The 10,578-nt window shown below is 45.2% G+C and overlaps 1 long non-coding RNA gene across 8 annotated transcripts; it reads right to left on the reverse strand.

Moving 5' to 3' along the window:
* Positions 1-7,490: 7,490 nt before the first annotated feature.
* On the reverse strand, positions 7,491-10,102 carry LOC120640548. 8 transcript variants are annotated; one of them, XR_005661865.1, is made up of 6 exons: positions 9,165-10,100; positions 9,013-9,065; positions 8,648-8,911; positions 8,313-8,421; positions 8,058-8,177; positions 7,491-7,856 (listed from the first exon to the last, which is right to left on the reverse strand). It is a non-coding gene; the product is annotated as an uncharacterized LOC120640548 (long non-coding RNA). The 8 variants fall into 8 exon arrangements; XR_005661861.1 differs by having other exon boundaries at positions 8,648-8,740; positions 8,829-8,911; positions 9,013-10,097; XR_005661863.1 differs by having other exon boundaries at positions 8,648-9,255; positions 9,339-10,102.
* Positions 10,103-10,578: the final 476 nt, after the last annotated feature.

Here is a 10,578-nt window from a genome sequence, read left to right on the forward strand (position 1 = left end):
TCATTTCTGGTCAGGTCTCATGCGTGTCAAACCCTAGTTTCTGAGATGGGGCAAGTTTAAGCTGGGTAGTGGGTCTCTGATCAGATTCTGGGAAGACACTTGGCTAGGCAATGAACCTTTAAAAAATCAATACCCAACTCTATATAACATAGTTAGGAAAAAGTCAGCTTTAGTCAGCTCTGTTCTAAGCTCGATTCCACTAAGTGTCTATTTTCGAAAGTCTTTGGTGGCTAATAACTTACTCTCATGGCACCAGCTGGTGGCTGTTGACGCTCACTAACAATAATTTCTAGGCGTCAACTTGATCAGAAAATCATGAGAGTTTGTATTTCTTACACGCATCTTTATCCAATAAAGTCCCTAAACCACACTTTACCTTTTAGAAAATGCAAATTGTGTTTTGGAGCTAATATGCTGGTTACAAGCACACTTTGGCCCGACATAAAATCACAGAAATTATCAGAGCACCAATTCAGGCTTAGATGGACCAAAAGTGATGCAAGAACCCAATTCAGACAAGCCAAGATAGGCCAAGACCGACAAGGACCAGACAAGGCAGCCCAGGACAGCCCACCAGAGGAGGTTGGGGGCGGTTGGCGCCACTGGCAGGCCGGCCGATGGCCGACCGGCCCGTGGGCCCCATCGCCTTAATCCAGACAATGGCAACGTCCCATTGGCTCCTAATGGCGGTTCACCGAGGAATGGATGCTTCTCACCCGTGGCTCCCTGCTATAAATACAAAGGGGGTAGAGAATGAGAACACACACACCACACTTTCTCTCCTCTCTTGCTCATCTTACATAGTCTTTAGGTTTAGTGGAGTTTAGGAGAAGTCTAGGAGTCATCGAGTCGCTGGATCTGTTCGAGAGTCTGGTATGGGTTTATCTCTAGCTCTCTCTTGTAATATTCGGTTGTTTGTAATAGAATTAGACTATGGTTACCGATATCTGCTCGAAGTATATTCTGAGTTATCGGATATATGCTTCTTGATATGGTTGCGTTATTGTTCAATGCTTGCATTGCATGATCGCCCTGTGCTTGAGATGGTTAGTATTTTGTGCTTAGAACTCTATCAACTGCTCCAGTATTCATATGTTTGCTCTAGTGTGATGTCTATCCATCCGGAGGGTGGGGCTCCGCGCGGGATGCTATAGTATCCCTTACTAGTGTAGACTTGGTGTCTAGATTAGCTAAGAGTTGGATGTCAACTATACCCACGGTTTGTAGAGGTAGCCAGCAGGTGGTGACAGCCCTGTCTGAGCCCGAGTAACCCTCCACGTTCGATATGGGGGGGATGAGGTACATAAAGCCGCCGGGGTGTATGGGCTCCTCCTGTTGCTTCGATTGCGGTCTCCCTGTTGTGTAGTTTAATCTCTGACGATCTAACCAATGAGATAGTATAGATATAGCTAGCCTAGCACAGTTGACTCGAGCTCTAACTTCTGCCTTGCTCCCGGCCTAGAGCATCTTTTATCTTTTCTTTTATTTATCCAACAGGGTAGTTTGTGTGTGTGTCACACTACCTCCTACCATGTTATATATCTTACCCCTGTTTATGCATGAGAATATCCAATCTAGATAAAGTTCATCAACTAGTCTATATCTCTTCACTCACCGCCTTCCCTGCGGAAATATAAATGACACCCCGGTATACTCCCGGGTAAAATGCTACATCGGTGTTCCCGTGCGCTTGTAGATTTATTCGTGGTTCATGAAATACTGCCACCCAAAATTGGCGTATGCGGGCATCATCGCTGCTTTTCCGGTGGTGACGTTGGTAGGCGCCAACAGTGGCTAGAGTAATGGACATTCAGCTACAAGATCGAAGTGACAGTTTGTAACATCCCAAAAATTCACCAAGTTAAATCATGTGCTAAAAAAATAATTTTCAAAATTTATTTTGCATCGTTGAGCTCAAATCTTTTCTAAACCCCTAACCTCCCGAAACCTTTCCCAGCGATCCGCCATCCCGACTCCAGTACCAATTACCATCCCGTCTCCCTGTTCTCCCTCGTTCCGCACAACGCGCTGTGTGCCGCCCGACCGGCGCGCGTTCTCGTCAGGCCCCGCGGTCACCGCCGCGAGTTTCGCCGATGCGCTCTCCCCCCTCTCTCTTCTTTTTCTTTTCTTCTCCTTTTTCCCTTTTTCTTTTTCCTCTTTTCTTTTTCTCCCTCCTTCTCCTTCTTTCTTTCTTCTTCCTGCTCCTTGTGCGCGCACGCCCCTGCTCCCTGAGCCCCACGCCGCACGCGCGCCCCTGCCCTACGGGTCTTGTCACCCTGTGCCCGTGCCGCCCGTCGATTTGGCACAGCGCCACCGCCAGCAGCTCGCCACCAACCCCTGCGCCGTGCCCCTGTGGCCGCCTCAACGCCCGAGCCCTCACGCACGCCCGTGAACAGAGCCACGCACAGTGCCCCGCCATTGCAGCCGGCTGCCCTGTGCCGTGACTCCCCTGGGCTCGCCTCCCCTGCTACGCACCACCGCCCACCTGTCGCGTCGCCTGCACGCCGTCGCCTCAGCGCCACCGAGCCGGCCCCATCGCCATTGAAGGTGCCCCGCCAAGCTCGCCGGCCGGCCACCACGCGGCTCCCTCCTCCACCGCCTTACCCCGCCTATAAAAGGGCCCTCGACGACGCCCACCACCACCAACACTCACCCCGCCACCGCTAGCCACCTCCCCTAGCTCGCTGCGTCGCCACCATGGCACCACTGCCCGCCGTCCGCCCACCGCCGTCGAGCCGCCTCCACAAGCCGCCTCAGCCCGAGGTAGTGAGGGGGGTAGAATCCCCGTGGTTCCCTCTCTCTTTCCCCCCATTTCTTGGCCACCGCCGCCGCCCGCCGGCCTCCATGGTGCCGCCGCCTCGTCGCGCCCCAGCCCAAATCGAGGAGGGGGATGGGATCCCGTCATCGCCCTCCCCCTTTCCCCTACGCCCGCCTGCCGCCGAGCCCCAGGGCCACCAGCCCAGGCACCACCGGCGCCTTGCTCCCCCTCCTCTGCTTCACGGGAGGGAGGAGGAAGAAGAGAGGGCGTTTTGCCCTTTAGGCCCCTCGCTTCCTTCCTTTTTATTTAAGAGCCCCCCTTTTATGACCTTTTCCAAATAAGCCCCCCTATTCTCCACAATTAAGAACTGACCCCTCCACCATATGAAAATAATTACGCATAGGCCCCTGCCCCTTTCTAGAATAGCCAGAACATTTTCAGATATTATAATCAGATCCTTACACCCTCAAAACTAATTACAAATAAGCCCCTGGATCCTTAATTAGCCCCTAAACCCCTCTTCGACCTATCATTTCATGCGCCAAAAATCCTCCAATCACCCCAAAACTTTACCGCACCATTTCTAATATAGTTTTGGCCGTGCCATTAGAAAATCACCAGAAAATATTATTCCTATCTTTATATCTTAATTTTCTCTGATTAGAGCTCGACGATAAAACCTTTATTTTCGTTTCTTATTGTGTGATGTTTGTGTACGCCGTAGATACCAGTGTGAACGAGGGAGAGCCCGTTAAGGAGTTTGCCGAGCAGTACCGCGAGCTGGAGCCAGAAGGCCCGTACCGCGAGCAGGAGCTCCCGGAAGGATTCGAAGACGGCAAGTTTAATCTCATCCTTTGATTGCATATTCGACCCAGTTTTATAAACACAACCTATTGGCCTGTTTTACAAAATTGCATACGTTTTTACTGCTGAAATATGGTTGGATAGCCACCCCTTGATTTGTTATAACCATTCCTTGACCACCTAGATTAGCGTCTATATATGATTTATTCTTTATGGATGTTAATCGCTGCTAAAGCGCCGCTTAGGACCCGGTACTCGTTTTATTCCACTCGAAAATATGGTTACAACCTGTTTTATAAAAAGGAAAATGCGTGAGTTCTGTGTAAAGGGAAAATGAGATATTTGATAAATTAAAGAAAAGAATGCTAGGGCAGGATGGATGGATGGCATTTCTGTGTGGATTGTCATATCGGAGGCTCGTACCTTTGTGGTTGGGCGAGAAGGTTGGGAGATATCCATCTCGTCACCATTAAGGACCGAGTTGATGTGTCATCTTGCCTAACTCAACTATCATGTAAACCACTCGACCGTTGTATGTGGCAACGGCTTAGCATAAACCCCACTAGTTAGTCTGACAGCCATCAGGAGAGCTGAGAGCAATGAGTGACCAAGGAAAATGGATAAGGTCGTGGTGACTTATGTCCCGGTTAAACCTCGGTGTTAGGTCAATGGCCTCTTGGTGGAGTCCGTGTTGGCTAGTCAGGCCTAGCTAAGGTGGGTAATGGCTTTGATGTGATCTGCACCGACACTAAGGTGATCGTGCTGTGGTACCCCACTTGTGGGTAAAGTTGCACACCTCTGCAGAGTTTAAAACCTATTCGAATAGCCGTGCCCACGGTATTGGCGCGAGTTACGGTTTGGTCACACAACTAGCACTTCTTCTGGGATTGGTTGGGTTGGTGTGAGTGTTTTGAAAAAGTGTCCGGCAGTTGTGCCGTGGGCTACTGCGGACGGGGAGTCTGGTAGCATTAAAACTTGGATCCTTTGTGTAGGATCAACCCTACTCAATATACGGTCAAGTAAAGAATTGTTTTGAGAAAACCCTTTTTAAAAATAAACCCTTGCATGAGTAAAATCTAGCTTTACCGCAAATAAACCTCAGCCTTATCCTTGATTTATCCTGTGCATATTTGAGTTACCCCTCTCCGTGGATGGGGTTGGACTTGATGAGTACTTTTGTTCTCACCCGATATATATTTGTGGTTTTTCTTCAGAAGAAGACCCAGACTACGCTGTCGAAGACGTCGAGTAGAGGTTGCGTCCGAACCCCAACATTGCCTGTGGTGTCGGTCTGCTGCAAGATGCTTCTGCTAGCGCATTACTCTGAGCCCGAGCTGGAGATCGTCTGGGTCGTGCTGTGGTGTATCACTATAGCTGTTTTATTACTTATTATCGTTTGTATTGAGTGTCCGCCTCCTCGGAGGTTTGTACGGTGACTGTACCACCTGTTGAATAAATGTGTTATTAGCCTCCTGGGACTGATATTTGTATCACATTTAGTCTCTACATGTGGGGACGCTTCACAGTTTTGTGTGGTCACTGTAACAGAATGGGCTATTTTCAGTGCGATCCATGTATAGGGCAATAACTGACACTAATATAATACCACATAATCACATTATCTGGAAACTAAAATTACCACTTAAGATCTAGATTTTTATGTGGTACTTGATTAAAGGGGTTACTCTCACTAAGGACAATTTAGCTAGACGGCGATGAAATGGGAGTTTAAAATGTTGTTGTTGCAATCTTAATGAAACAATACAACACCTTTTTTTCTATTGCCAAAATGCTAAATTTTTGTGGAGACTGATAAGTGTTGTTTTTAATTTGCCTATGCCGCTAAATGTGAACCATATGTTTACTCACTGGTTAAATGGGCTGAGGAAACAACACAAGCATCAAGCCTTAGTGGGAGCATGTGCCATCTTATGGATGATTTGGCTAACTCGAAACGACATTACTTTTAACTGTGCGCGAGTTTCTTCGTCTCTGCAGGTGCTGTTCAGAGGAACATATTGGATCCGGTTTTGGGCGCTGCTGCAAAAAGAAGAGGAAAGGCCACCGGCGTTAGAGGGGTGTCGCGCACTTGAGTGCCTTGCCATGGAAGTCTTCGTGTCGAATGGATGACCTTTTAGTAACCGGATTGCCTGTGTTTAAGCACGTTTTAGTCTCTCTTTTTTTTGCTACTCGGTTTCGTTTCCTTCGGACGCGTTGTACGGTGTAGTTGTGTTTTCAAACAGTTATATGTATCAATCGATACATAGGCTGGAATATGGTTAATATATTCCCTTATCTAAAAAGTTTGTAAACATTGACCAACCATATCCAACCAAAAACCTTTACATTCAGCACATGTATTTTTCATGTCGGCGGCTTCGTCAAAACCCTAGTTGCAGTAATTTTTCCCTTTACGAGTTCTTCTCAGCAGGCACATTCATCGTTTGCTGGTAAATTCCGAGTCGAGCTGTGTAGAAGGCCCAGGTTGACGGTGCATCGCTTCTTCCTCTGTCTATAGTGCTCAAAGTTATCGAGCACGTTAGATCCAGCTTATTGTTGCTTTTATCACAAGTTTTCAACATCTGGTTAGATCTTGGTAGGTTAATCCGTTTAATATAGTTTGTTTTAAGTTTTTGTCACAAGTTATCTATCTTAGATCTGCTCGTTATTGGCTTCTTTCGTGTCATCATGACCATAGCCGATTGGATCTGGATCTAGATATTGTCTACAGGTCACGTCGTTTTAGACACGACTTGTTCCCCCTCCTGAATCAGCTGTGCGATAGCCGATCGTTCGTGTCATCAATATCGGCTGGCTAGCCGATAGTCCCTAGAATTTAATGTTTATCCTCCTTTCCAATTGCATGTCAAATTGACTGGCATGCCAAGTGCATCACAAGCGCGCCCCGATTGGGTTCGGTACGAAGGAGCGAAGTAAATCTCCCTGGCTCTAGCGTACGTGAAGCGTGAAGATCCATTCGGTGGGTTTTCGCGTCAACAGAACTACTCATTCTATAAATGTCAAATTGGAATTTTTCTCATAAATCAAATATGTTGAACAACTTCTTTTTCTGAAGTTCGTGGAGTGGAGCTGGAAAAACTTAGAGTTGATGGAGTGAAGCTATTTTTTGGAGTTGGAGTGCACCCAAACAAACCTCTAGGGCACATACATTGCTATACATCATTAATCTCATATGTTGTCTTATGCAATTTCATGTAGAACTTTTATGATGTGGCGAAGAGAGGGATAGAAGAGCGACAAAACGGTTGTTTCGCGAAACAACCATCTAATAAGCTCAAACTAAGGATTATGAGACCGTTTCCTCACATTGTTTCATTTGTTATTATCATGGAACTTATAATATTCTTTTTTGGTACATAAATTAAGGAATACTCCCTGTTTTCAAAATTAATGCAATTTTAGAACTGGGCACGCAAACCAATATTATGTGTATAATTACAAAGATACTCCTTGTATTTTTGTGATGAGTAGATAAGATGTTAGTTATTTTTTGTGAGAATTTTTCAGAAATTATTTTGTCTTTTGTGATAGGTGGGTCAAAGTTTATATTTTTTGTTGGACAAATTTAAACTTTAGAATTATATTTATTTTGGGATGGAGGGAGTACAATACTACTATGAGATAACTATAAAGACAAATCATTATAGAGGTTGTTTGTTAAGTCATTTTAAAATAACATATCGTTGCATGAGACCGCCTCCAAGACCATTCTAATATACTTATACTTACCCTTAGTCTATATCTATGTCTATTACTAAAGCGAGTAAGCTTTTCAACTAAATTTTTAGTTTGATACGTTGGTTTGGTCCGCCTGTGTTATTGATAGGTGGGCCTTAGTCCATCCTGCAAGTTGGCTCAACCCACTCCGTACACGACTCGATCACGTAGATCCTTACAAATTAACACATGACACCAATACGTATCCGATACTTATATCAATTTTTGTCCGTAGCAATACACGGACATAATTGCCTAATAACGTATATATGCGTATTTATTTATGTGACTAGTTACAATGCCCGCGCGGCACGTGCGTGCTGTAAGTTGGTATGATCATAATTGGAATGCCACTAAGCACAGAGCAGTCTCGCGTTAGACTATGCGGAGAGCCTAGGTCCACACAAATTAACACGAGCCGCCGCCGATGGTATGTGTCCACCCAGTGCCTGCGCCTTGTCTCTTCCTCTTCCCCGCGCGCTTCGTCTTCGTCAGGTCGTTCCGTCCCTTCGTTAGGCGCCTGTCCCACACCCCTACCTCCCCTCGCGCATGGGCTCTGAATTGAATAATGCAAATACAAAACTCAATGCTTCAAACAATCATACCGGGAGTAATGCTTGTTCCTTTGTATCACCCTGTGGAGTTCTAGAATTCAAAGCAGATGCTTTCCTTAATGATAATGATTATGACATAATAATGCACTTCTTAGTTATGGCTAGCATGGAGGTCATTCGAATTTAGGGATCAGTTCAGGTACCTGTCCGGAAGGCACCATGCACCCAGGCAACAGATTTAGGCTTCATGAATGTAGCCCGCCAATTGATCAAACATGTCATAAGCAACTTGAAACACACCTGTTATCAGTATTGGAGGGTTGCTGCAGGGCCAAGAAAGTAGAAGCATTATCATTGCCAAGCAGATAATTCACAATGCCTACCATTGCGCCACACCCAACTTGACACAACCATTATTTGGATACGCCAAAAACTTTGAATGGAATATATATGAGCACCTTTTAAATGGATCAGCCAGAAAACATCTGAAGGTGAAGGATGATCACTACCCTTCGATGCAGCAGGAGCTGCATTTTCAAGGATGGCGGCACGCCGGCACCAGTCAAGCTGGGCATGATAAATGTCGTTAGTTAAAAGCTCCAAGAATATGTTCAGAAGACTGCAACCTTTTAATTGAACAAACAAAGCAGGGGGCAATTCGTTTGTGCCTTAAGAAGGTGTACAGGATCAAAGCATGTAGAAGAATTGTAGTTTTTTACAAATATATGACAATGACAATACCACAATTGATTTGCTTAGAGAGAATGTACATAACAATATAGAGGAATTACACCTGTTCACTTGGTTGCGTATACACGTTTGGTTGTAAGACTTCAATTACAGTGATTTCTGTAGTTGTTTCTATTCCAAGCCTATCACAAAGTACCTACAAAACAGAAGAATATAATATCACTGAACTTGCAGATGGAAAACACACAGGAAGGAACTATGCTCTAAAAACAGATCGGTAGTACAGGCACAAGCTGTTGCTGTTGCAAATACAGGCACAAGAGGTGACCAAAGCCAAAGCTTCATATGCTCACTAAAAGCCTGAAACCTAGAGGAGAGAACAGCAAGAAAGCTCAGATACAACCTAGAGCTCAAGCACTTCTCAAAGAAATCAAACCAAATCAAATCTGATTTACAGGAAACACAAACCACATCCTCAGTAGTGCATGGACAAGCTGTTCGAACCACACCTCAGATTTTCCCTGATAATGGAAAATAAATCATTAGCATTGGTAGGCGCGGCATTGCACAGAACTATTGCATTAAGCAATAAAACAAACAAATAGTCCATAATTGCTAACCTGTCCACTCATTGCTCTTTGTGAAAAAAGTCAGGCTAAACGGAACCATTTTGCAAATGCTGATTTTTATGGCAGTCATGGCAATTCAGTGCTAAGAAATCCACATTGCTAAGAAATTCAGTGCATGGCAGTCATGGCAATTGGCAAATTTGGCATCAAAAGGTTAAGACATACCTGCGCATCAGTAATTTGTCAAAGAGAACCTCAGCCTATGGATGCATAACCTTTCTTAGTCTCACGTTCTCTCAGTACCGTTATGAATTGTGCTATGTGCTTCTGCAGAAAGCGAAACAGCCTAGGAAGATGGATAATGCAATGTCCTGTGATCATGAGTCATGGATATAAAATTAGTACATGAAAAAGCTTGCTCTATGATTCAAGGCTAAGAAATTCAGTGCATGGCAGTTATGGCAATTGGCAAATTTACTCATATACATAAGTAACATGCATCCATCTGTATTGCTAGCTCAAGCAATCATAACATGATTAATGACACAACAAAAAATGGAATTACGAAAAATTAGCTCCCCACATATCTGCAGTATTTAAACCTGTTGCACATTTACGTAACAAACCACTAACTATTTTTGCTCCACAATTGTTAAACCTGCAAGGTAAAAGTACGGGAACAGTATATATAGTGAGTAAAAAACACATAGGCAAGTATTGTTTTGCAGTATAGTGATTACCGAGTCTGCAAAAAGATTAAACAAGAAAGGATGCACATCGTCAAGAGTCTCTGGGCACCCAAGATTCAGCAAAACACCAAGCATACATAATATGTAGATTTCATATCGACGTGCCTGGTCTGTTTCAGTTTTAAACCACGTTGAGGACTCTCTTGCACGATTAATCGCAAGTGCCTAGGAAAGAGCAGCTGTAAACTCCAAAATAGATCAAAACTCAAGGATACCGGAGGAGGTCGCGTGGGCGGGTAGGGGTACGCCGTGCGGTGAGAAAAAAATGCCGCCGAAGGCAGAAACATCGCGGAAACCTTGTTTTCGCCGCAAGCTAGTTTTCGTCGAGTCTGATTCAATAAAAAACTTTATGATTAGCAGGTCTTCTGTGAGAGGGTGGGGGTAAATTTTTTGGTGGGAAGAACTTTCAATTATTTTCATTCCTTATAGTATAGAATTATAGTATAGATAGATAGAGATAGAAGTATAGATAAAGTGTCTACTGACCAGTCTTAGAACGTAGGGAAGCTTGCCTGCGCTGCGCGGTTACGGCGCAAAAGCCCTGGACTAAACAAACCCTAGCGTTAAGATACCAAGCCCCGGTTGATCTCGCCCCCACCTTTTCCCCTGCCTGCGTGGGCTGCCTCGCGCGCCCACGGCCCACGCACGCACGCGTCTCGCCTCCCGAAGTCTCCGCGAGGCAGAGGCCATCCCTGGAGGGCAGGCACGCACGAGGA

This window comes from Panicum virgatum, chromosome 7K (assembly GCF_016808335.1).
Source record: "Panicum virgatum strain AP13 chromosome 7K, P.virgatum_v5, whole genome shotgun sequence".
NCBI classification, from domain to species: Eukaryota; Viridiplantae; Streptophyta; class Magnoliopsida; order Poales; family Poaceae; genus Panicum; species Panicum virgatum.